Here is a 27,414-nt window from a genome sequence, read left to right as displayed (position 1 = left end):
GAAAAAAACAAAACACAATTTTCCCGCTCAGTGTATCCTCCCCATTAAATTGACAGTTTTTTAATGGTTCTTCTAATATACTTTTCTACTATAGTTACGGGATATTAAAAAAAAAACTAAATCTGTGGTGGTATCCTCCCTCTTTTTTTTCAGAGTTGTTCTAATACCCACTAATAAAACAAATTTTACCTATTTTTTTCCTAGATAGATTTGCTTCCAAACTACTTGTAAACTAAAGCAGTTTTAAAACCAACCCAATAACATTAATCTGCATTACACAAATCTCGGTATTGTTGTAATAAATACTTTCAGTCCTGGGTCTAATTATTCGTGGTTGCCAATTATGTTACCCAAATCTATATATTGTGCTAATTCATATTTTCCTGATATGATTTGGAAAATGAGAGTTCTTTGACCATGAGTAAAAGTTTTAACACAACAACAGAAATGTATTGGTAAATAGTATGAAAGTCCAACAAAAAATAATCTATCTAGTTACATACCCTCCCCATTTAGGTGCAGTCCCTCTCTGCTATAGAGTCAATACCCAACAGAAAATACACCCCAATTCTCCATGAACCCAATATCCTCCTTCCTTCATCAGTCTCTAAGTCACTTGTTAAGTTCCCTAAGCTCCTGCTGTCTCTCTGGTGTGACTCGTGGCACAGGCAGTGTTTCTGACAATCATGAGGAAAGATAGTCCGCAACTCCTTGCTTTCTCTTTAAAATGTATTGATTCACCATATAAGACACAGTAACAGACAGCAGATGTAAATGCGTTTCAGCCTTGTGGGCCTTGCTCACTAGTATTTCTGACAATACTACCTTGGAGATCATTTTCTTCAATATAGCACTTAAGTCCCTAAAATATTTTTTTAGGATGCTCCATCTTCCTCTACATTTGTCATTTGTACCATTTGTACTAGTAGTATGTACAATCTTTGAACCCTGCACCAGCAATGCCACTCCTGAACTGATATCGCCAACATCACGCAACTGGGCGTATTTACTGGGATGTGTCAGGTCAGGACTAGCCTCCCTAATGCCTTTCCATCCACTTTATCTTCTAACTGTCAGCCAATTACCCTCCTTTGATGCCTGCACCTCCATATCTCCACCCTCTTAAATATTGGTCCTGGCCAGCATCGGAGGGATATGATCCAAACTTCCTTTCAAGTTGTTGATGCTTTGCAGTGTTGTCCATTCATTCCTTAGATTCAGAATCTGGGTTTCCAAGGAAATAACTTACTCACATTTTGTACAGGAATTTTCACCATCTACCAGTTGTTCAAGGAATGTATACATGGCACAAGATGTGCATCGAGTTGCACCACCACTCTTTTTGGACATGCTACCCACTTACATAATGGGGATAATCTAGGCAAAAGAAGGAATTATATTTTATATAATATATTGTCAACTTTACTTACCAATTTTGTACTGAACACTAGTTGTTTCCCTAAATGTTTGAGGATGTAACAATATAGCGACCCCCTTAGTGCTTCTCAGTACTTGGCAGCTCCCTACCAGCACTTATAACACCAAAAGACTGTTCACGTCCTCTCTCTGATCACACATCCCCCAGAGTCCTCTCCTGCTCTCACTCACTGATCACACAGCCCCACTTGTCCTGTCCTCCTGCTCCCACTCATTGAATACACAACCCCACTATTCCTTTTCTCCTCCTCCCGGTCATTGATCACATTTCCCCAGCACCCTTTCCTCCTGCCCCACTCACTAAACAACTGGCCCCCAGTTTACTTTCTTCCTGCTTGCTCTCACTGATCACATGTCCCCAAACGTCTTCTCCTCCTGCTCAATAATCACATGCTCTCTGTATCCTCACCTCCTGATCCTTTTCACTGATCACATGGTCCCTTGTGTCCTTCTCTCCTGCTCCTGCACACAGTGCCTCAGTACACACAGTGCCTCTGTGCTCAGTGCCACAGGTACTCACAGTGTCTCAGTCCTCACAGACCCCCAGTTACTCTCAGTGCCTGAGTACTTACACTGCCCCAGTTGCAAGGCCTCAGCACTCACAATGCCCCAGTTACCTACAGTGCCCCAGTCACTCACAGTGTCTCAGCACTCACAGTAACCTCATTTTTATTTTACTTTTTAACTTTATGTGTGAATAGTAACAAGGGGTACTCTTTTAAGGCAATTTGCCCCATATTGAGGAGACAAGGGCCTCAACCCAACATCTTGTTCAATGAAAGAGTTGAGGGTGGGGGGTTGTGAGGGGAACTTATCAGTTTTAGAAAGCCTCCTTTATAAAAAATGGGCCTCCAGTTTTTTTCCAATCCAGGGGAATGAGTACATTTAAAGAAATGTAAGTATTGTCCTATAAGGTAAATCCAGCATCCATCACATCATCCAGTCATGTAATTCAATGTCAAACATGATGACCAACAGCCATAATAAGATGTCACCTGACTATGTTGCCCTGTTGACATGATGACCTGCTGGCCAATGATTTTTTCTGGTCACACTGCTACCCCAAACATACCAGCTGGACATTATTAACTGTATTTGGTCAGTGGCACCCAGAATATCAGCTCAGAGTGATTAAAACAGATGTCATCTGGGGACTGGCCATACAGTGGCACTAGTGCTACTAATATCTCATACTGTTCCACAACTTTACATACAGCTATAAGATTGTATTTTTCATGTATTTATTGATTTATATTACATTTGTACCCCATATGAACCCCCATATGGGGTATGAACCCCATAGTAGTGCCCAAATACCCAAGCACTATTTTAACAATAGCCTGAAAATTATTCTTGAAAAAGGCCAGAAAAAAGAACAACATTTGCAGAGCTTGTGTAATTTATATTGGTTTCACTGAACCACAGTCCACTCATCCCTAATGTTGACATTGCTAAATTTGGCCTGAGCACCTACGCCTCATTGTCACTAGGGATGATCGAACGGTTCGGGTCGACCATCGGTTCGGCCCGAACATTGGGTGTTCGAGGTTCGGCCGAATTTAGAACTTTTTGCCCAAACAGTTCGGAATTCGGCAACCAGAACCGACCAAAATGCAATGCTTCAGGAAATGGGCTTTAAAAGCCCGTGATTGGACCAGAACCATTAGCAAAAGCCAATTGAGGGGGCAGGAGAATGCTAGGAATGTGATTGGAGTGACTAGGGGGTCCTTAGACCAATCATTAGTGAATACGCCCCCCAGTATATAAGATCGCCCCAGCCATATTCCTAGCATTGTTATACTGGACATGGAAGAGAGTGGAAGCAGTTCTGTTAATTTTACTTTAAAAGTGTCATTTAGCTATTTATTAGTGTGAGGAAAGGGATATCTAGTGTAGTTAGAGTGCTCCTTTACACTTAAGTTAGCTTCAAAAATTTTGTTTCTGTAGGGAAAGTGTTAAGTGTAAGGGGACCGTAGTGTAGTGTAGGGTTAACTGGCAGTGACTGCTATGGCAGGGTGACAAAACCCTTCCATAGCAGGGTGACCGCAATAGAGAAATGATCATTTCTCTGAGTTGCTTCGGAACTGGAATATGGCTTCTCACCAGCCAAGCATTTTTTATGCTGCAGGGGCTGCCACTGCCAGTGCTTTTTTGAGGACATGTTTGATGTCAGACATGACATCTGAACATGTGTATAGGGGGTAAATATACACATATATGTCTGTATATATACCCCTAGACATATATAGGTGTGATAGTAAAAAATGCCAAAATGCCAAAAAAACGGGTTTTGGAGGCAGGCAAAACATCTGAACTTGTGTATAGTGGTGTATATACACACATCCATATATTTATATACACACCTAGACATATATAGGTGTGATAGTAGCAGAAATATATGCTTGCGCTAATGAAATCATTTACAGTAATATATTTCTGCTACTATCACACCTATATATGGCTAGGTGTCTATATACATATAATTATGTGTGTATATATATATACCACTATACACAAGTTCAGATGTTTTGCCTGCCTCAAAAGAACCCAAAAAAATGCCTGCTATTAAACCGGCAAGGTGTTACAGCAGAGAAGCCATACTCCTGTGCTGAAAGTTTTCTAATACAAACAATCATTTTTTTTTTTATGGTTCTGGACATGCTACAGAGCTGAAACTTCACAGGTCCACCTTTTAGACCCCCCCAGACACAAAATCACACAAAAAAAGGTTCTTAAAAATTGTCATTTTTGATAAAAAAGCCAATTATTGAAAACATTTTAAAAAAAAAGAGAGATTTTTTGATTTTTACTTTGGATTTTGTATCTGGGGGGTCTAAAAAGTGTACATGTGATGTTTCAGCTCTGTAGCATGTCCAGAACCATAAAAAAAAGATCGTTTGTATTAGAACACTTTCAGATCACCAATATGGCTTCTCGGTTTCCACACCTTGCCGGTTTAATAGCAGGCATTTTTTTGGGTTCTTTGCAGTCAGGAAAAACATCTGAACTTGTGTATAGTGGTACTGTGCACAAGTTCTGATGTTTTGCCTGCCTCCAAAAACTCCCAAAAAATGCCAGCAAAAACACACCTGGGCATTTTTTTTTTACGCTAGCGTTTTTTTGGGCATTTTTTGGGGTTCTTTTGAGGCAGGCAAAACATCTGAACTTGTGTATAGTGGTATATATACACACATAATTATATGTATATAGACACCTAGCCATATGATTTCATTAGCGCAAGCATATATTTCTGCTACTATCACACCTATATATGTATAGGTGTGTATATAAATATATGTATGTGTGTATATACACCACTATACACAAGTTCAGATGTTTTGCCTGCCTCAAAAGAACCCCAAAAAATGCCAAAAAAAACGCTAGCGTCAAAAAAAAAATGCCCAGGTGTGTTTTTGCTGGCATTTTTTGGGGGTTTTTGGAGGCAGGCAAAACATCAGAACTTGTGCACAGTACCACTATACACAAGTTCAGATGTTTTTCCTGACTGCAAAGAACCCAAAAAAAAATGCCTTCTATTAAAACAATTTTTAAGAACTTTTTTTTGTGTGATTAATAGTTAATAGGGCATGACCCAGAACCCTAGGCACTTTTTAGGGGCATTTATTGGGTTTTAGGGCTTAAAAATTGTGTTTTTTGATTACCAAAGTTCGGGTCCCATTGATTTCAATGGGGTTCTGAAATCCGGGCCGAACTTTTGGGAAGTTCGGATGTTCTGGCCGAACTGAACTTTTCAAAAGTTCGATCATCCCTAATTGTCACTCATAAATTAAACACCCAGGGCTCCTCTTCTCAGCCATATCTTCTCAACCAGTATAATGCCTAGGAACTGTCAGTTTGACATGTACTGTAGGTCAATTTTATATTTCAGTGTTAACAGAGGTTCCCATATGATTGAAGTGTCAGAACAGTGGTCTTCTTTCATCGGCATATGATGTCAATTCTGACAGCCTCACAATTGTAAAAAAAAATATTTAAATAAAAGCCACCTCAAATCGAAACCTTATGTACCCTTCATTAGCCCTAATTAGCTTTATTTAACTATTTCCCTGTGAAGGTTTTCATTTATCTAGGGAGTGGTATAGCTAGCAGTAGTTAGCCAGTTTCAACTGGACTTGTTCTGTAACTCTGAAGATGATTTATATTTTATTCAAGCCACTTCTTCAGTTCCAATGAGTGACAGAAGGATATCCCAGCATTTCGCTTCCAAAGCATCTCCTTCTAAATTGACTTCACTAGAGAATAGGGCTCTTGCATAGCTTAGTAAAAGAGCTAAGCATTACCAACAGACAAGTGTAAATGCATGGTGGTCATGAATGCGTCCAATCATCATTTTAATAGAACCACTCTTCTTAGTGATGTCAACACTTATGAGACACTCAATAGGGACCCCACTAGCAGTTACAGGAAAAGGATTATAGACTGTTTAAAGCAGCTAAAAAATAAAAGTCATTGATCAGACCTTGTATCACAATATTTGTCCTGGGGAAGCTACAAAATGCCTGTATGGACTCCCTAAGATTCTCAAAGAGGGTGCCCATCAGCAGCATCAACTATGTCACATATAACATTACTACATATCCGGCTACTATCCTAAATCCTTATTTGGCAACACAGTACACCATATTCAGAACTCTAAAGCATTAGTCAACAAGGTATGTGGCTTGAAACGATGGTGTCAAATGATGTCACATCCTGTTTCCCCTGTATGCCAACTACAGAGTAGATTTAAACTGTAAGGAAACATCTGAAATGAGATAAGACTCCTAACAGTTGAATAAAACGCAATTCAGGCTAAGGGGTTGATTTGCTAAAGACAAATAGACTGTTTGCATAGCAAGGGTAATTGCGCTTGACTTCCATTATCCATTATTTCCTTGCATTTGACTGGATACAGTATTTTTTGCAAAATAAAATTTTACTACATTCACTAAGCTCTGGGGAAAATTAATTTGTGAAGTGCAACTTCCCTCTTAAAGTGAACAGTTTATCTACCCTTAGTAAATCAACCCCTTATACAGTATGTTCCTGGCTGAACCTTTGTCTCAACACCACCTACAGTATTTAAATTACAAGGATAACTTCTACAGACAGATACATGACTGTGTTCAAGAATCACTGGTCCTCCCGATGTAGAAAACCTGTACATGGAAGAGAGCTTCTTTAGCAAGGCAGTAGTCATCTTGGACGTGTGTTTGGGGTCATTATCATGTTCGAATACTGCCATTTGACCCAGTCTCCGAAGGAAGGGGATCATGCTCATCTTCAGTATGTCATAGTACATGTTGGCATTTATGGTTCCCTCAATGAACTGTAGCTCCCCAGTGCCGGCAGCACTCATGCAGCCCCAGACCACGACACTCCCACCACCATGCTTGGCTGTAGGTGAGACACACTTGTCTTTATAATCCTCCCCTGGTTGCCGCCACAAACGCTTGACACAATCTGAACCAAATACATTTATTTTGGTCTCATCAGACCACAGGACATTGTTCCAGTAATCCATGTCCTTAGTCTGCTTGTCTTCAGCAAACTGTTTGCAGGCTTTCTTGTGCATCATCTTTAGTAGAGGCTTCCTTCTGGGCCAACAACCATGCACACCAATTTGATGCAGTGTACAGCGTATGGTCTGAGCACTGACATATATATATATATATATATATATATATATATATATATATATATATATATATATATATATATATATATGTACTGTACAGTACATATATATATGAAATATATTTATATTATTCAAAGTGACATGTGCTAAGGGTTGAAAGTTTGTTAGTGACGCTGTAAAAAACAATGTTATACACCATAGTCCTATACTGATTAATAAAAAATGGGAAAAAACATGTACGTATAAATGAATACTAAACAAATAAATTCAATCAATAAAAAATCCTCCATTAACAATACTCCAGAAAGTGGTGCATTATGGTGATATGCCCAAAAACAATAACGTGATAAAGTGCTGCAATATATGAAAAAATTATGATAAAAATAGGAAACCTTTAGAAAATAATGAATAAATATATAGTTCATAGAAATATCAGTCCCAGGCAAGCTTGAAGGTGGATGGTGAAAATAAAAGTGCTCATGCTCCCCAATTTCCCAGGACCGCACTTACCAAAACGAAAAACCCCTACAGGGGTGTCACGTCCCAATCACTTGAAGGATCTGGTTGGTACAGGTATGCCTGAGATCCCCACAGGGATATCACGTTCCAATCTCTGAATGGGAATGGCTGATACTCAAACTTAGCCACATAGGCCATGGATGCCAGTCCAATTTAGCAGTCCCCAGGTGAATAAAGATGGAAAGACCACATAGTATGAATCCACATATATAATTTTATTGGAGAAATAAAATATTGTACTCACATGTACAGATATACAATGAGCTTGGTAAAAACTGCAATTCCAGGAAGGCCGATGTGTTTCAAAGACCGGAAGCGGAAGTGACCTAATGGCACTCTACTAGTTTCATCGTTAAGACGTCATCAGAAACTTAACTTCTTTGGTCAACCATGGCGAGGCCTGTCCTGAATGGAACCTGTCCTGTTAAACCGCTGTATGGTCTTGGCCACCATGCTGCAGCTCGGTTTTAGGGTCTTGGTAATCTTCTTATAGCCTAGGCCATCTTTATGTAGAGCAACAATTCTTTTTTCAGATCCTCAGAGAGTTCTTTGCCATGAGGTGCCATGTTGAACTTCCAGTGACCAGTGTTGGAGAGTGAGAGCAATAACACCAAATATTACACACGTGCTCCCCATTTACACCTAACACTAACGAGTCACATGGGCCCAATTTGGACATTTTCCCTTAGGGGTGTACTCACTTTTGTTGCCAGCGGTTTAGACATTAATGGCTGTGTGATGAGGTATTTTGAGGGGACAACAAATTTACACTGTTATACAAGCTGTACACTCACTACTTTACATTTTAGCAAAGTGTCATTTCTTCAGTGTTGTCACATGAAAAGGTATAATAACATATTTACAAAAATGTGAGGGGTGTACTAACTTTTGTGAGATACTGTATATAGATAGATATATATAGAAATAGATATATAGATATATATTATATATAACATATACACATACATATACACTATCCTATATAAGTTATAGCTTACATTCCCCCACTTGGATCGGTTTGAATTAGGATCAATTTATAACCAATCAGACTTTTCTGGCTCTTAAGATTTATGCCAATTCTAGGCTTTCCTTAATTTTCTGGATTTTTCTTAAGTGTCTTTTACCACAACAATGTAAACCAAATAAAATACATATTAATATAAATTGAATAATTGCAAAAATCATGGAAAGAGTTCTCAATAGCGGGTGAGTAAAAGTGTTTTTGGGTGTGCTCCACCAAGGCTCTTGAAATTCTTTAGCAATTTTTATTAGGACTGATGAGTAGAGTTGAGCGAACACCTGGATGTCCGGGTTCGGTGGATTCGGCCAAACTTGAAAAAAAAAGTCTGGGTTTGTGACCCGAACTTAACCCGAACTTTACCCCGAACCCCATTGAAGTCAATGGTGACCAGAACTTTTGAGCACTAAAATGGCTCTAAAAAAACATGAAAAGGGCTAGAGGGCTGCAAATGGCAGCAACATCTTCTTAAGAGCATGGCAAGTGCTCTGCATACAAATTTGGATAGGGAAGTAACTTAAAATAACATAAAAAACAGAAAAATAAAAAATAATCATCTTGATCTAGGAGGACGAGGCCCATATGGAGTAGGAGGTTGAGGTGGCGGTGTATGTGGCGGTGAAGGTGGAAGCGGCACTGGTTTTTGTTTTTAATTTTATTTCTTTTTAAATTAGGGTACACCCCAAAAGAGTGAAAAACAGGACAAAAACAAGCGTCTCAGGTGGCAAAGGGGGACCCCCAGAGCCGGCAAAGCATCCAAGAGCAGCTGTGTACCATTTATAGGAAAGAAACCGTTGGACAAAAGCAGGAGGACCAAGCAAAAAATAAAAAGAGGGACATGGGGGGGACCCTTCAGCAAAAAAATAACACACAGAAAGCATAAAACCCATTCCCACCCGGCTCTGCACAAACACCAACTCGTGCGAGCATATTCCCTAAACAGAGCACAAAAAGGCATAGGCATACAACAACAAGTTCCCCAGTTTCTGTCCCAAACCCCAATCCGGGGGAACAGGCAGGGACCAGGGGACAATACCGAGGCTATCACAAAATTGGGACAGTTAATCGAAAAAACATAGAAGAAAAATCAGAGCAGGAAAAATAAAAAGGAAAAACGGGGGAAGGCAGTATGAACAATTTGGGGGCGACTGACTCGCTGAGTAACGTGGAGAGAGAGCAAATCCCATTCCACAGGAACAGGATCACAGTACAGTTCGGGAAGACCTGAGTAGGCTACCCTTTAAACAGTAAGTTCGTGCGACAGTCAACAGTCCCAGAAATAATGAGATCAAACAGCAGAAGTATGGAAGCCTCCAGGCATCACAACAATAAGGCACCAAGTAGGTAGGCAAACTGTAGAAGGGGGGGTTCTGCAGGTAAACCGAACATACATGCAGGATAGATGAGAGCCCCCTCAGTTCCGCAGAAGTGTCAAAGACAGGCAAAGGTCCGAAACATCCACCCAGGGAAAGAATCTTCAAGCAGGTGCAACATTGCGTCGGTCAAGCCAGTCCATGGCCAGGGCAGGATCCTCAAAGAATTGAACACGATCATCCACCTCCACCCTAAGACGAGCAGGATATAACATAGCATATTTTAGATGCGAGGCCCTCATACAGCGTTTAACCTCCTGAAAACGGGCCCTGAGACGCTGAACTTCATTGGAAAAATCCGGAAAGACAGCAACATGTCCACTTTGATAGGGAATATTTCCCCTTCTCTCTCAAAGAATTTTATCCCTATCCCGGAAATTAAGAAATTTGGTGATAAACGTGCGGGCCGGGGCTCCAGAAGGGGGAGGCCGCTCCGGGATACGGTGGGCCCTCTCCACTGCAAACATCACAGAGAAAGACTCACAGCCATAGGTGTTAAGGAGCAGGTCCTCCAGGAAACTAGCCGGATCGGTCCCCTCAGCCCGCTCAGGCAATCCAATGAACCGGAGATTGCAGCGTCGGAGACGATTCTCCATGTCATCCTGCTTGGAATGAAGCTGCTGCATTTGGCGTGTGAGCTCCTCTGCGGAGTGCTGCAGGGGATGCAAGATGTCTTCACTAGCACTGATGCGGGCCTCGGCCTCCGTGACCCGGTCTCGCAGCTTGGACATATCTTGCCGGATCAAGGAGATATCAATCTTAACTTCCTCAATCTTCAAGGTGAGGGTACTTTGGCAGAGGGAGATGGCATCCAGCACCTTGGCGGTATCTGCCGCAGTCTTTTCTGAGGTGGAGGAGGGGCCGGCGCCATCTTTGGCCTGTGAAGCTGGCTCCTGCTGGCGGAAATTGGCAAGCTGCGCGCCGGCATCTGTGCCTTGCTTCGGAAGTGACATGAGGCCCAGGGGTTCAGCGGGGTCTGGGGCACAAGTGCAGGTAAGCAAACCCGGAGATATCGCTGCAGGATAGATGTCCCGGAGCTCTCACCACACGCGACCTATCCCATCTTGCTCCAGGCCACGCCCCCACACCCCGAAAGAGTGAGAAAGATCAAAATACAACAATGGCTGGGTAAGGCCAGTATACATGTCTATTCTGCACAAGGCACGGACAAGTCCTGTGGGATCCATGCCTGGTTCATTTTAATGAACGCGAGCTTGTCCACATTGGCTCTGGACAGGCAGCTGCGCTTGTCTGTGATAACGCCCCCAGCCATGCTAAATACATGATCAGATAATACACTAGCTGCAGGGCAGGCAGGCCAGCACCTCCAAGGCGTAAAGGGCAAGCTCAGGCCATGTGCCCAATTTGGAGACCCAGAAGTTGAAGGGGGCAGACCCCTCATTCAGTTTGTGTATAGTACATAAGGAATGGTAAGGAACTGTATATGGTATATGGTAAGGAACAGTGATAGTGGCGGGGGGCTTTTTTCCCCCTTCTGGGTTGAGTCTGGCCTTGGAAAAGGTATGTGTCCCTGGTTGTGGGTCGGGCTCTCCCAAAGCTGTCTAAGTTCTGAGGCCTTCTGGTAGGGACGGGGCTTCACTGGTCTTGCCAGGGACCTGGATTCTGAAAAGCCTGTGGTGTATGTGCCCCTGGAGTGGCAGTCCAGGGGTGCCATAATTCACGGTGGATGGCAACACTATGAGTATGGCACCAAGGACACTGCACTTCACTACACACGTTTTTCACACCTGCCACTAGGGCCGGGCCTTTTGGTCAGGAGTCAGGACCAGAGGAATTTTTTTATTCCTGGCCGAAGGGCCTGCCATAGTATTGCAACGTGGCACTAACCTTGCACTTCTTATTCACTATCCCTTTCCCCACTCTTATGTGTTGTGTGTCTCACGTTGTGTGTTTTTTTATTGTGGCGGTACACTTTATTTTGCACAGCATGATTAGTAGCTTTTCCACATTTCATACATGCTAACCCTGCCTTCTGAGGTGCTGGCGGTGCCCTGGCTGTGTTGGCAACCTCCTCCTCCTCTGTCTTTGCCTTGTGCTTCCACTGTGCCCCCGCTGTCAGGTGGGAATGCCACCAGCACCTTTTGGCTAAGATCATGTGTAGTATCTGTTGTTATCAGTTATCTGGGTGCCACCCTGCTTTGAACATGGTTCCTCCTCCTCTATCTCCTCATCCTCCACCTCGTCATCCTCCAGAACTGTGCCCTTGCTGGACAATTGTGTACCTGGCGTTTGTGGGTGCAGGAACCCACCCTCAGAGCCACTTGCGAATGACTGCCCTGAAAGCCTTGGAAATGATCACTGCTCCGGAGGCGGTAGAGGATGAGGATGAGGAAGTAGGATGAGTTAGCAAAAGGAGTCAAACTGAAGCGCCCTGCAATCCTCTGTGGTGGAAAGAGATGCGCCAAACAAATTTAAAGGGTGTATCTCACAGTAACATAATCAGCAAACGCTGCAAAATTATACATTTTCTCCTAAATGGATGTTTATTGAATAGCAGAATAGAACAACAGTATCTAAAAGGGTGTATCTCACACGTACAGATACAGACTAAGCCTCAATTTAATATCTTTCTTTCCCCTAAATGGGTGTTTATTGAATAGCAGAATAGAACAACAGTATCTAAAAGGGTGTATCTCACACGTACAGATACAGACTAAGCCACAATTTAATATCTTTCTTTCCCCTAAATGGGTGTTTATTGAATAGCAGAATAGAACAACAGTATCCAAAGGGTGTATGTCACACGTACAGATATAGACTAGGCCACAATTTAATATCTTTTTTTCCCTTAAATGGGTGTTTATTGAATAGCAGAAGAGAACAACAGTATCTAAAAGGGTGTATCTCACACGTACAGATACAGACTAAGCCACAATTTAATATCTTTCTTTCCCCTAAATGTGTGTTTATTGAATAGCAGAATAGAACAACAGTATCTAAAGGGTGACGGTGCGCTTCAGAAGTGAATTAAACTCAAAAAAATCCAATTAAAATATATTATTACAATCTGTCTCAGTGTCGTGCTTGTCAGATGGGTTTTTTTTTTTTTTTTAATTAATTAAACCGATTCCTAATATCCCTTAAATATGTGACTGTGCTTCAATATACTTTGTGATCGAACTTTTATATCGTGATGAAAACCAATCTCTAAAGTGCTAATAAATTTCTTGTTAAAAAGAAAACAAAAGAAACTAAGATATATTGAATCATTAATAATCGAATTAAAAACACTATTGGAACCATTTAAAGAAACACAAGAATTCTTGAGATTAACAGCACAAGTAAATAAGGACCTTAAAATTAAAGATAAAGAAACGCAACAAAGAAAGACGAAGAAATATATAAGGGATATGAACGACTACAAAGTGGACCAAGTATTTAAATGGCAAAACCAAATTGGCAATAATGATCCTATCTCCACTTTCTCAACACCTGAGAAAATAGTGAGAATGGAAGAGGCTATAAACGAACTGGGAACATTTGAAAATAAAGGAACAGCACTTTAGAGATTGGTTTTCATCACGATATAAAAGTTCGATCACAAAGTATATTGAAGCACAGTCACATATTTAAGGGATATTAGGAATCAGTTTAATTAATTAAAAAAAAAAACCCTCTGACAAGCACGACACTGAGACAGATTGTAATAATATATTTTAATTGGATTTTTTTGAGTTTAATTCACTTCTGAAGCGCACCATCACCCCCTTGTTTAGACTGGTTTATAGTACCAGTTTCGTGGTGCAGCACTAGGAAGGGATTTAAATCACCTTGGATAGCGCAGGAACCACCTATATATATACAGTATCCAAAGGGTGTATCTCACACGTACAGATACAGACTAGGCCGCAATTTAATATCTTTCTTTCCCCTAAATGGGTGTTTATTGAATAGCAGAATAGAACAACAGTATCCAAAGGGTGTATCTCACACGTACAGATATAGACTAGGCCGCAATTGAATATTTTTTCCGTAAATGGGTGTTTATCGAATAGTGGCATAGAGCAACAGTATACAAAGGGTGTATTTAACAGTAACATCTGCAGACTAGGCCGCAATTTAATATTCTTTCCCTAAATGGGTTTTTATTGAAAAGCGGAATAGAACAACAGTTTCCAATGGGTGTATCTCACAGTAAAATATGCAGACTAGGCCGCAATTTTTTTTCTCCCTAAATGGGTTTTTATTGAAAAGCGGAATAGAACAACAGTATCCAAATGGTGTATTTCACAGTAATGTATGAATGAAAAAATTGTATTTTTCCCTTTAATTGGTGATTTTTGAAGAGCAGATTAGAACAGCAGTGTCTAAACACTGTATGTCACAGTAAAATATGAAGGAAAAAAGTTTTTTTTAAAATCCAGATTAAGCAGACACATATGCAATGACCTTGCATTACATGGCTGCTACACGCCACATGCCTAACAGGTTGGATACTGTTGCTGTTCTATTCCGCTATTGAATAAAAAAAAACATTTGAATGAAAAACTGAAAAATATATTTTTTCCCCTTAAATTGGTGATTTTTGAATAGCAGATTAGAACAGCAGTGTCTAAACACTGTATGTCACAGTAAAATATGAAGGAAAAAAAGGTTTTCTTTTTTAAATCTAGATTAACCACTTAAGCCCCGGAGGATTTTCCTGCTAAAAGACCAGGGGGTATTTTGCGATTCAGCACTGCTTGACTTTAACGGACAATTGCGCGGTCGTGCGACACTATACCTTAACGAATTTGACGTCCTTTTTTTCCCACAAACAGAGCTTTCTTTTGGTGGTATTTGATCACCTGTGCGATTTTTTGATCACGCGCTATAAACAAAAAAAGAGCGTCAATTTTGCAAAAATAGCAATATTTTTCACATTTTTTATATGAAATTCCCCCCCAAAAAATGTAAAAATCAAAATTTTTTAACATTTTCGGCCAATTTGTTTTATGCTACCTATGTTTGGTAAAAAAAATCGCAAAAAGCGTATTTTGATTGGTTTGCGCAAAAGTTATCGCGTTTACTAACAAAGGGAAAGATTTTTGTCATTTTTGTTGTTTTTTTTTTTAACGCGTAATGGTGGCGATCTGCGATTTTGTTTGCGGTACTGCGACATTGGGGCGGACAGATCGGACCCTTGACTGACATTTTTGACACTTTTGGGGTTACCAGTGACATTTCTACAGTAATCAGTGCTATACATATGCACTGTTACTGTAAAAATACACTGGTAGTGAAGGGGTTAACTTTATTTGGGAGGGAGGGGCTGTGTGTGTCCCTAGGGGCATGCTTTCTACTGTGATTGGCTGTGGCTTGAGCTGTAAGGACACTGATCAATGGATCTACATAGTAGATCCGTGTGATCAGTGTTTTTACACTGAGGAGAATGACAGGTGGCTTGTTTACACAAGCCGCCTGACTTTCTCCCTCTCCCCCAACGATCTCCGAGTGACCGGCGGACATCGGGTCCACCAGTCACACGCGCGGGGGGGGTTCGTGACCGAGCGGGAGCGTGCCTCCGTGGGCACGCGCTCGCTCCCCAGACCCTCCCAGGCTAGTGACGTTAATTAACGTCACTCTGCCTGGCAGGGGCTGACCGCCGCAGTAAATCTACTTGCGGCGGTCGGCAAGCGGTTAAGCAGACACATATGCACTGAGCTTGTATTACATGGCTGCTACACGCCGCACGCCGCCCACCTAACAGACTGATAAACCTTTTTTTTTTTCCTCCTCCTCACTGGGCTCAGGTCAGGGCAAAAAGATTGTGCACTGCACCACCACACAATAAAATCGATGTAGATCGCTGTCTGATTAAAGAAGATTCTCCTATTCTTTCCCTGAAAGCAATCTCCAGCCTGCCCCTACAATAATCTCCTATCTCTCCCTCATATCAGCAGCAGCAGGAACCTGACCCTACAGTAGTTAGAGCAGAGTGACATGCGGCGCTACGTGACTCCAGCTTATATAGAGACTGGGTCACATGCTGCACTGGCCAATCACAGCCATGCCATTAGTAGGCTGTGATGGCTTCTAAGGGCACACTAGTTAAACGCTTGTTTATTTGCTGCCCTGCAGCTGTTGAAAGCGCGCCATTAAAACAGCACCAAAACATTAAAACTGCGCCAAAAAATGAAATAAAATTACCGAACAATGGACTGTATCCCGAATATACAGTAAAATGTTTGGGTCAGTGTCCGCGTACTAAACACCCAAAAATCCGGTACGATGCCGAACAATACAGTCCACAAATGCTCCACATTTGCTCAACCCTACTGATGAGGTTTTCTTTACAAGTTCTTGTAACTCTATAATTTTCCTACTATCCCTCTCAAATAATGTATCAAATTCAACTGTAAGTGGTGGTATTTTCTTGAATAAAAGAGAAATCTTAGTGTTCCAATAGCCAAGATCAATTTGCTTGATGTCCAATGTCTGATACATAATTCATCTGGATATTGGCTCGCATGTCTTCCTCTCTGATCATCAACAGTCCATCTGTGAGGTTCACACAACAGCCTGTGATAGGTGCCTGCCACTAAACTTGTCTTTGCCAGGAGGGAATCCCTAATGCACAGAGCTTCAATTCTTCTCCATGAATTATCCTCTTTCAGGCTGGTTCATATTTTTGCAGTCAAACCAGGCAGTTCCCAGAGTGTGTAGCAACACAGCCATCTATGTATTCCAACCGCTCAAAAGAACAGGAACAAAGCCAGGCCTGGCCACGTCTGGTACAACAGTTTGGGTCCATGGTTTTCCACACTTGGTTATCATTGCCAATGAGTCTGCTTAGTGGTAGCTGTTGTTTCAGTATATTTGTGATATTTCTCACCTCCACTTCACCAAAAACGATCAACGGTTGGGTGTTGTTGACCATGTAGGGATGTCAACGGTCAGAAATCAAACAAGGAGAATGTCCAAGGATAATTAAGTTGACATTATTATTCATTCTTATCAAAGACAGTGGTGTTACTTGTAAGAACTTTGCCCTTGCTAAAGTAAGAAGCCAAAATACTCTTTGCAATTAAGATCACATCAGGAAGCAGGAAACACCGCCTCCTCTAAGTCATCACTGTTGGGATGTCCCAAAGCAGTATAGACATGAGGGGTGGGAGACGCAACCGTAGAAAAGGCAACGCAGTACCCACATCAGAGAAAGGAACCTTACATGCACAGTAAGAGAACCTCTGGGCAACAGAAAAACAATGCTCAACAGGAGCAACAGCCCAGGAAAGCAAATACCAACAGCCAGGGACCCAGAAAACAAGGGTCCTTCATGGCACTGCCGCACTAAGAACCTTGCGGCCAAAGGAGGCATCAGCTGATGCCAGAACATCTACCTTGTAGCAATTGGAAAAGAGTGTGCACCGACGACCAAGTCGCAGCCTTGCACAACTGGGCCACGGAGGCCCGATGCCAATAGGCCCAGGACGCACTCACCGAACTGGTAGAGTGCGCCTTAACAGGGAAGGGTGGAACCCGTTCCGTCAAGGCATAAGCCTGTTCAATGGTCTGTCTGATCCATTTGGCAATAGTCGCTGCGGATGCAGCCATGCCCTTCCGAGGTCCCTCGGGAAGGACAAAGAGGGAATCCGTCTTCCGAAAAGATTCTGTAGACGACAGGTAAACCCTGATCGCCCTGACAACATCCAAGGAATGCAGAGCAACCTCCTTAGGATGCTTAGGCTTCGTACAAAGCGAAGGTAGGACAATGTCCTCATTAATGTGGAACTCAGAGACCACCTTAGGAAGAAAGGAGGGATGCAAAGCCACCTTATTTCACTTGTGCGTGTAGCTGGCACAGATCGACCACGTCCTCTCCTTGCAACAGGAGCTCTACCAGCAGCACCACGACCCAGGCCACGGCCCCTATTTGACGTTCTCCTCATATTTCTGTAATTTATGATCTTGCCCTAGAAAGGTGTTTATTGAATAGCGGAACAAAACAACAACAGTATCGCACGGGTGTATCTCACAGTCAAATATGCAAACTATGCCGCAATTAAATTTTTTTTACCCCAAAAGGGTGTTTATTAACCACTTGCCGACTTCCGCACGGCTATCTACGTCGGCAGTCAGCCCCTCACAGGCAAAGCGACGTAGGTCTATGTCGCTAGCCTGTGAGGGTCTAGGGAGCGAGCGCGCGCCGCCGGAGGCGCGCTCCCGCGTGGTCGCGGACCCCTCCGCGCATGTGACCGGCGGACCCGATGTCCGCCGGTCACTCTGCGATCGCCGCTGCAGAGGGAGAAAGTCAGGCAGCTTGTGTAAACAAGCCGCCTGTCATTCTCCCCTGTGTAGAAACTGTGATCACACGGTTCTACTATGTAGAACCGTTGATCACTGTTTCTACAGCTCAACAGACAGCCAATCACAGTTAGAATCACGCCCCTAGGGACACACACAGCCCCTCCCTGATCAGGAAGGGGGTAAAATCTTCCGGGGCTTAAGTGGTTAAATAGCGGAATAGAAAAACAGTATACAAATACAACGGGTGTATCTCACAGTCAAATATGCAAAGTATGCCGCAATTTAGTTTTTTTCACCCCAAAAGGGTGTATATTGAATAGTGGAATAGAAAATATTTTATAAAACGGTGTATCTCACATGTACAAACACAGACAAGGCCCCGATTACAATTTTTTTGTACCCTAAAGGGAGGAGTAGGAGGAGTTCGGAACAGGAGGCAAACTGAAGCGCCCTGCAATCCTCGGCGGTGGAAGGAGATACGCCAAACAAATTTAAAAGGTGTATCTCACATGTACCGATACAGACTATGCCGCACTTTAATTTTTTTCACCCCAAAAGGGTGTATATTGAATAGCGGAATAGAAAAAAGTATATAAAAAGGTGTATCTCACACGTACGGATACAGACTATGCCGCAATTTAATTTTTTCACCCCAAAAGGGTGTATATTGAATAGCGGAATAGAAAAAAAAATATAAAACGGTGTATCTCACACGTACAAACACAGACTAGGCCCCTATTACGATTTTTTGTACCCTAAAGGCAGGATGAGGAAGAGGAGTAGGAGGAATTCGGAACAGGTAGCAAACTGAAGCGCCCTGCAATCCTCGGCGGTGGAAGGAGATGCGCAAAACAAATTTAAAAGGTGTATCTCACACGTACCGATACAGACTATGCCGCAATTTATTTTTTTTCAACCCAAAAGGGTGTATATTGAATAACGGAATAGAAAAATGTATATAAAAAGGTGTATCTCACACATACCGATACAGACTATGCCGCAATTAAATTTTTTTCACCCCAAAAGGGTGTATATTGAATAGCGGAATAGAAAAAATTATATAAAACGGTGTATCTCACACATACAAACCCAGAATAGGCCCCGATTACAATTTTTTGTACCCTAAAGGCAGGATGAGGATGAGGATGAGGAAGAGGAGTAGGAGGAGTTCGGAACAGGAGGCAAACTGAAGCGCTCTGCAATCCTCGGCGGTGGAAGGAGATGCGCCAAACAAATTTAAAAGGTGTATCTCACATGTACCGATACAGACTATGCCGCACTTTAATTTTTTTCACCCCAAAAGGGTGTATATTGAATAGCGGAATAGAAAAAAGTATATAAAAAGGTGTATCTCACACGTACGGATACAGACTATGCTGCAATTTAATTTTTTCACCCCAAAAGGGTGTATATTGAATAGCGGAATAGAAACATTTTTATAAAACGGTGTATCTCACACGTACAAACACTGACTAGGCCCCTATTACAATTTTTTGTACCCTAAAGGCAGGATGAGGAAGAGGAGTAGGAGGAATTCGGAACAGGTAGCAAACTGAAGCGCCCTGCAATCCTCGGCGGTGGAAGGAGATGCGCAAAACAAATTTAAAAGGTGTATCTCACACGTACCGATACAGACTATGCCGCAATTTAATTTTTTTCACCCCAAAAGGGTGTATATTGAATAGGGGAATAGAAAAAAGTATATAAAAAGATGTATCTCACACATACCGATACAGACTATGCCGCAATTAAAATTTTTTCACCCCAAAAGGGTATATATTGAATAGCGGAATAGAAAAATTTTATAAAACGGTGTATCTCACACGTACAAACACAGACAAGGCCCCGATTACAATTTTTGGTACCCTAAAGGGAGGATGAGGAAGAGGAGTAGTAGGAGTTCTGAACAGGAGGCAAACTGAAGCGCTCTGCAATCCTCGGCGGTGGAAGGAGATGCGCAAAACTAATTTAAAAGGTGTATCTCACACGTACCGATACAGACTATGCCGCAATTTAATTTTTTTCACCCCAAAAGGGTGTATATTGAATAGCGGAATAGAAAAAAGTATATAAAATTGGTGATTTTTTAATAGCACATGTGAACACAGCAGCGTCTTACGTTTTATGTCACGGTCAGCAGCAGGCTATGAAGGGAAAAAAAAAATTCCCCTTTAAATTTGTAATTTTTAAATAGCAGATTAGTACGGACTATGCCGCAATTTAATTTTTTTTTACCCCAAAAGGGTGTAGATTGAATAGCTGAATAGAAAATAGTATATAAAAAGGTATATCTCACACGTACAAACACAGACTAGGCCCCGATTACAATTTTTTGTACCCTAAAGGCAGGTTGAGGATGAGGAGTAGGAGGAGTTTGGAACAGGAGGCAAACTGAAGCACCCTGCAATCCTCGGTGGTGGAAGATGCGCCCAAAAAATTTGAAAGGTGTATCTCACACTAACCGATAGAGACTATGCCGCAATTTAATTTTTTTTACCCCAAAAGGGTGTATTTCGAATAGCGGAATAGAAAAATTTTTACAAAACGGTGTATCTCACACGTACAAACACAGACTAGGCCCCTATTACGATTTTTTGTACCCTAAAGGCAGGATGAGGAAGAGGAGTAGGAGGAATTCGGAACAGGTAGCAAACTGAAGCGCCCTGCAATCCTCGGCGGTGGAAGGAGATGCGCAAAACAAATTTAAAAGGTGTATCTCACACGTACCGATACAGACTATGCCGCAATTTATTTTTTTTCAACCCAAAAGGGTGTCTATTGAATAACGGAATAGAAAAATGTATATAAAAAGGTGTATCTCACACATACCGATACAGACTATGCCGCAATTTAATTTTTTTCACCCCAAAAGGGTGTATATTGAATAGCGGAATAGAAAAAATTATATAAAACGGTGTATCTCACACATACAAACCCAGAATAGGCCCCGATTACAATTTTTTGTACCCTAAAGGCAGGATGAGGATGAGGATGAGGAAGAGGAGTAGGAGGAATTCGGAACAGGTAGCAAACTGAAGCGCTCTGCAATCCTCGGCGGTGGAAGGAGATGCGCAAAACAAATTTAAAAGGTGTATCTAACACGTACCGATACAGACTATGCCGCAATTTAATTTTTTTCACCCCAAAAGGGTGTATATTGAATAGCGGAATAGAAAAAATTATATAAAACGGTGTATCTCACACATACAAACCCAGAATAGGCCCTGATTACAATTTTTTGTACCCTAAAGGCAGGATGAGGATGAGGAAGAGGAGTAGGAGGAATTCGGAACAGGTAGCAAACTGAAGCGCCCTGCAATCCTCGGCGGTGGAAGGAGATGCGCAAAACAAATTTAAAAGGTGTATCTAACACGTACCGATACAGACTATGCCGCAATCTGATTTTTTTCACCCCAAAAGGGTGTATATTGAATAGGGGAATAGAAAAAAGTATATAAAAAGATGTATCTCACACGTACCGATACAGACTATGCCGCAATTAAATTTTTTTCACCCCAAAAGGGTATATATTGAATAGCGCAATAGAAAAATTTTATAAAACGGTGTATCTCACACGTACAAACACAGACAAGGCCCCGATTACAATTTTTGGTACCCTAAAGGGAGGATGAGGAAGAGGAGTAGTAGGAGTTCTGAACAGGAGGCAAACTGAAGCGCTCTGCAATCCTCGGCGGTGGAAGGAGATGCGCAAAACAAATTTAAAAGGTGTATCTCACACGTACTGATACAGACTATGCCGCAATTTAATTTTTTTCACCCCAAAAGGGTGTATATTGAATAGCGGAATAGAAAAAAGTATATAAAATTGGTGATTTTTTAATAGCACATGTGAACACAGCAGCGTCTTACGTTTTATGTCACGGTCAGCAGCAGGGTATGAAGGGAAAAAAAAAATTCCCCTTTAAATTTGTAATTTTTAAATAGCAGATTAGTATGGACTATGCCGCAATTTAATTTTTTTTTACCCCAAAAGGGTGTAGATTGAATAGCTGAATAGAAAATAGTATATAAAAAGGTATATCTCACACGTACAAACATAGACTAGGCCCCGATTACAATTTTTTGTACCCTAAAGGCAGGTTGAGGATGAGGAGTAGGAAGAGTTTGGAACAGGAGGCAAACTGAAGCGCCCTGCAATCCTCGGCGGTGGAAGATGCGCCCAAAAAATTTGAAAGGTGTATCTCACACGTACCAATACAGACTATGCCGCAATTTTATTTTTTTTTACCCCAAAAGGGTGTATATTGAATAGCGGAATAGAAAAAAGTATATAAAAAGGTGTATCTCAGAAGTACAAACACAGACTATGCTGCAATTTATTTATTTTTACCCCAAAAGGGTGTAGATTGAATAGCGGAATAGAAAAAATTATATAAAAAAGTGTACCTCAGACGTACAAACACAGACTATGCCGCAATTTAATTTTTTTCACCCCAAAAGGGTGAATATTGAATAGCGGAATAGAAAAAAGTATATAAAAAGGTGTATCTCACACGTACAAACACAGACTATGCCGCAATTTATTTTTTTTTACCCCAAAAGGGTGTAAATTGAATAGCGGAATAGAAATTTTTTTATAAAACTGTGTATCTCACACGTACAAACACAGACTAGGCCCCGATTACAATTTTTTGTACCCTAAAGGCAGGATGAGGAAGAGGAGTAGGAGGAGTGCGGAACAGGAGGCAAACTAAAGCACCCTGCAATCCTCGGCGGTGGAAGATGCGCCCAAAAAATTTGAAAGGTGTATCTCACACGTACAAACACAAACTATGCCGCAATTTAATTTTTTTTACCCCAAAAGGGTATATATTGAATAACGGAATAGAAAATTTTTTATAAAACGGTGTATCTCACACGTACAAACACAGACTAGGCCCCGATTACAATTTTTTGTACCCTAAAGGCAGGATGAGGAAGAGGAGTAGGAGGAGTTCGGAACAGGAGGCAAACTAAAGCGCCCTGCAATCCTCGGCGGTGGAAGATGCGCCCAAAAAATTTGAAAGGTGTATCTCACACGTACCAATACAGACTATGCCGCAATTTTATTTTTTTTTACCCCAAAAGGGTGTATATTGAATAGCGGAATAGAAAAAAGTATATAAAAAGGTGTATCTCACACGTACGGATACAGACTATGCTGCAATTTAATTTTTTCACCCCAAAAGGGTGTATATTGAATAGCGGAATAGAAACATTTTTATAAAACGGTGTATCTCACACGTACAAACACTGACTAGGCCCCTATTACAATTTTTTGTACCCTAAAGGCAGGATGAGGAAGAGGAGTAGGAGGAATTCGGAACAGGTAGCAAACTGAAGCGCCCTGCAATCCTCGGCGGTGGAAGGAGATGCGCAAAACAAATTTAAAAGGTGTATCTCACACGTACCGATACAGACTATGCCGCAATTTAATTTTTTTCACCCCAAAAGGGTGTATATTGAATAGGGGAATAGAAAAAAGTATATAAAAAGATGTATCTCACACATACCGATACAGACTATGCCGCAATTAAAATTTTTTCACCCCAAAAGGGTATATATTGAATAGCGGAATAGAAAAATTTTATAAAACGGTGTATCTCACACGTACAAACACAGACAAGGCCCCGATTACAATTTTTGGTACCCTAAAGGGAGGATGAGGAAGAGGAGTAGTAGGAGTTCTGAACAGGAGGCAAACTGAAGCGCTCTGCAATCCTCGGCGGTGGAAGGAGATGCGCAAAACTAATTTAAAAGGTGTATCTCACACGTACCGATACAGACTATGCCGCAATTTAATTTTTTTCACCCCAAAAGGGTGTATATTGAATAGCGGAATAGAAAAAAGTATATAAAATTGGTGATTTTTTAATAGCACATGTGAACACAGCAGCGTCTTACGTTTTATGTCACGGTCAGCAGCAGGCTATGAAGGGAAAAAAAAAATTCCCCTTTAAATTTGTAATTTTTAAATAGCAGATTAGTACGGACTATGCCGCAATTTAATTTTTTTTTACCCCAAAAGGGTGTAGATTGAATAGCTGAATAGAAAATAGTATATAAAAAGGTATATCTCACACGTACAAACACAGACTAGGCCCCGATTACAATTTTTTGTACCCTAAAGGCAGGTTGAGGATGAGGAGTAGGAGGAGTTTGGAACAGGAGGCAAACTGAAGCACCCTGCAATCCTCGGTGGTGGAAGATGCGCCCAAAAAATTTGAAAGGTGTATCTCACACTAACCGATAGAGACTATGCCGCAATTTAATTTTTTTTACCCCAAAAGGGTGTATTTCGAATAGCGGAATAGAAAAATTTTTACAAAACGGTGTATCTCACACGTACAAACACAGACTAGGCCCCTATTACGATTTTTTGTACCCTAAAGGCAGGATGAGGAAGAGGAGTAGGAGGAATTCGGAACAGGTAGCAAACTGAAGCGCCCTGCAATCCTCGGCGGTGGAAGGAGATGCGCAAAACAAATTTAAAAGGTGTATCTCACACGTACCGATACAGACTATGCCGCAATTTATTTTTTTTCAACCCAAAAGGGTGTCTATTGAATAACGGAATAGAAAAATGTATATAAAAAGGTGTATCTCACACATACCGATACAGACTATGCCGCAATTTAATTTTTTTCACCCCAAAAGGGTGTATATTGAATAGCGGAATAGAAAAAATTATATAAAACGGTGTATCTCACACATACAAACCCAGAATAGGCCCCGATTACAATTTTTTGTACCCTAAAGGCAGGATGAGGATGAGGATGAGGAAGAGGAGTAGGAGGAATTCGGAACAGGTAGCAAACTGAAGCGCTCTGCAATCCTCGGCGGTGGAAGGAGATGCGCAAAACAAATTTAAAAGGTGTATCTAACACGTACCGATACAGACTATGCCGCAATTTAATTTTTTTCACCCCAAAAGGGTGTATATTGAATAGCGGAATAGAAAAAATTATATAAAACGGTGTATCTCACACATACAAACCCAGAATAGGCCCTGATTACAATTTTTTGTACCCTAAAGGCAGGATGAGGATGAGGAAGAGGAGTAGGAGGAATTCGGAACAGGTAGCAAACTGAAGCGCCCTGCAATCCTCGGCGGTGGAAGGAGATGCGCAAAACAAATTTAAAAGGTGTATCTAACACGTACCGATACAGACTATGCCGCAATCTGATTTTTTTCACCCCAAAAGGGTGTATATTGAATAGGGGAATAGAAAAAAGTATATAAAAAGATGTATCTCACACGTACCGATACAGACTATGCCGCAATTAAATTTTTTTCACCCCAAAAGGGTATATATTGAATAGCGCAATAGAAAAATTTTATAAAACGGTGTATCTCACACGTACAAACACAGACAAGGCCCCGATTACAATTTTTGGTACCCTAAAGGGAGGATGAGGAAGAGGAGTAGTAGGAGTTCTGAACAGGAGGCAAACTGAAGCGCTCTGCAATCCTCGGCGGTGGAAGGAGATGCGCAAAACAAATTTAAAAGGTGTATCTCACACGTACTGATACAGACTATGCCGCAATTTAATTTTTTTCACCCCAAAAGGGTGTATATTGAATAGCGGAATAGAAAAAAGTATATAAAATTGGTGATTTTTTAATAGCACATGTGAACACAGCAGCGTCTTACGTTTTATGTCACGGTCAGCAGCAGGGTATGAAGGGAAAAAAAAAATTCCCCTTTAAATTTGTAATTTTTAAATAGCAGATTAGTATGGACTATGCCGCAATTTAATTTTTTTTTACCCCAAAAGGGTGTAGATTGAATAGCTGAATAGAAAATAGTATATAAAAAGGTATATCTCACACGTACAAACATAGACTAGGCCCCGATTACAATTTTTTGTACCCTAAAGGCAGGTTGAGGATGAGGAGTAGGAAGAGTTTGGAACAGGAGGCAAACTGAAGCGCCCTGCAATCCTCGGCGGTGGAAGATGCGCCCAAAAAATTTGAAAGGTGTATCTCACACGTACCAATACAGACTATGCCGCAATTTTATTTTTTTTTACCCCAAAAGGGTGTATATTGAATAGCGGAATAGAAAAAAGTATATAAAAAGGTGTATCTCAGAAGTACAAACACAGACTATGCTGCAATTTATTTATTTTTACCCCAAAAGGGTGTAGATTGAATAGCGGAATAGAAAAAATTATATAAAAAAGTGTACCTCAGACGTACAAACACAGACTATGCCGCAATTTAATTTTTTTCACCCCAAAAGGGTGAATATTGAATAGCGGAATAGAAAAAAGTATATAAAAAGGTGTATCTCACACGTACAAACACAGACTATGCCGCAATTTATTTTTTTTTACCCCAAAAGGGTGTAAATTGAATAGCGGAATAGAATTTTTTTTATAAAACTGTGTATCTCACACGTACAAACACAGACTAGGCCCCGATTACAATTTTTTGTACCCTAAAGGCAGGATGAGGAAGAGGAGTAGGAGGAGTGCGGAACAGGAGGCAAACTAAAGCACCCTGCAATCCTCGGCGGTGGAAGATGCGCCCAAAAAATTTGAAAGGTGTATCTCACACGTACAAACACAAACTATGCCGCAATTTAATTTTTTTTACCCCAAAAGGGTATATATTGAATAACGGAATAGAAAATTTTTTATAAAACGGTGTATCTCACACGTACAAACACAGACTAGGCCCCGATTACAATTTTTTGTACCCTAAAGGCAGGATGAGGAAGAGGAGTAGGAGGAGTTCGGAACAGGAGGCAAACTAAAGCGCCCTGCAATCCTCGGCGGTGGAAGATGCGCCCAAAAAATTTGAAAGGTGTATCTCACATGTACCGATACAGACTATGCCGCAATTACATTTTTTTTACCCCAAAAGGGTGTAGATTGAATAGCGGAATAGAAAATAGTATATAAAAAGGTGTATCTCACACGTACTAACACAGACTAGGCCCCGATTACAATTTTTTGTACCCTAAAGGCAGGTTGAGGATGAGGAATAGAATAGCAGAATAGAAAAAAGTTTATAAAATTGGTGATTTTTTAATAGCACATTTGAACACAGCAGTGTCTTATGTTTTATGTCACGGTCAGCAGCAGGCTATGAAGGGAAAAAAAAAATTCCCCTTTAAATTTGTAATTTTTAAATAGCAGATTAGTACAGACTATGCCATAATTTAATTTTT

Source organism: Pelophylax lessonae, assembly GCF_965119305.1.
Source record: "Pelophylax lessonae genome assembly, chromosome: 6".
Lineage (NCBI taxonomy): Eukaryota > Metazoa > Chordata > Amphibia > Anura > Ranidae > Pelophylax > Pelophylax lessonae.
The sequence above is the reverse complement of the archived record's forward strand: the minus strand, read 5'-3'. Positions refer to the sequence as shown.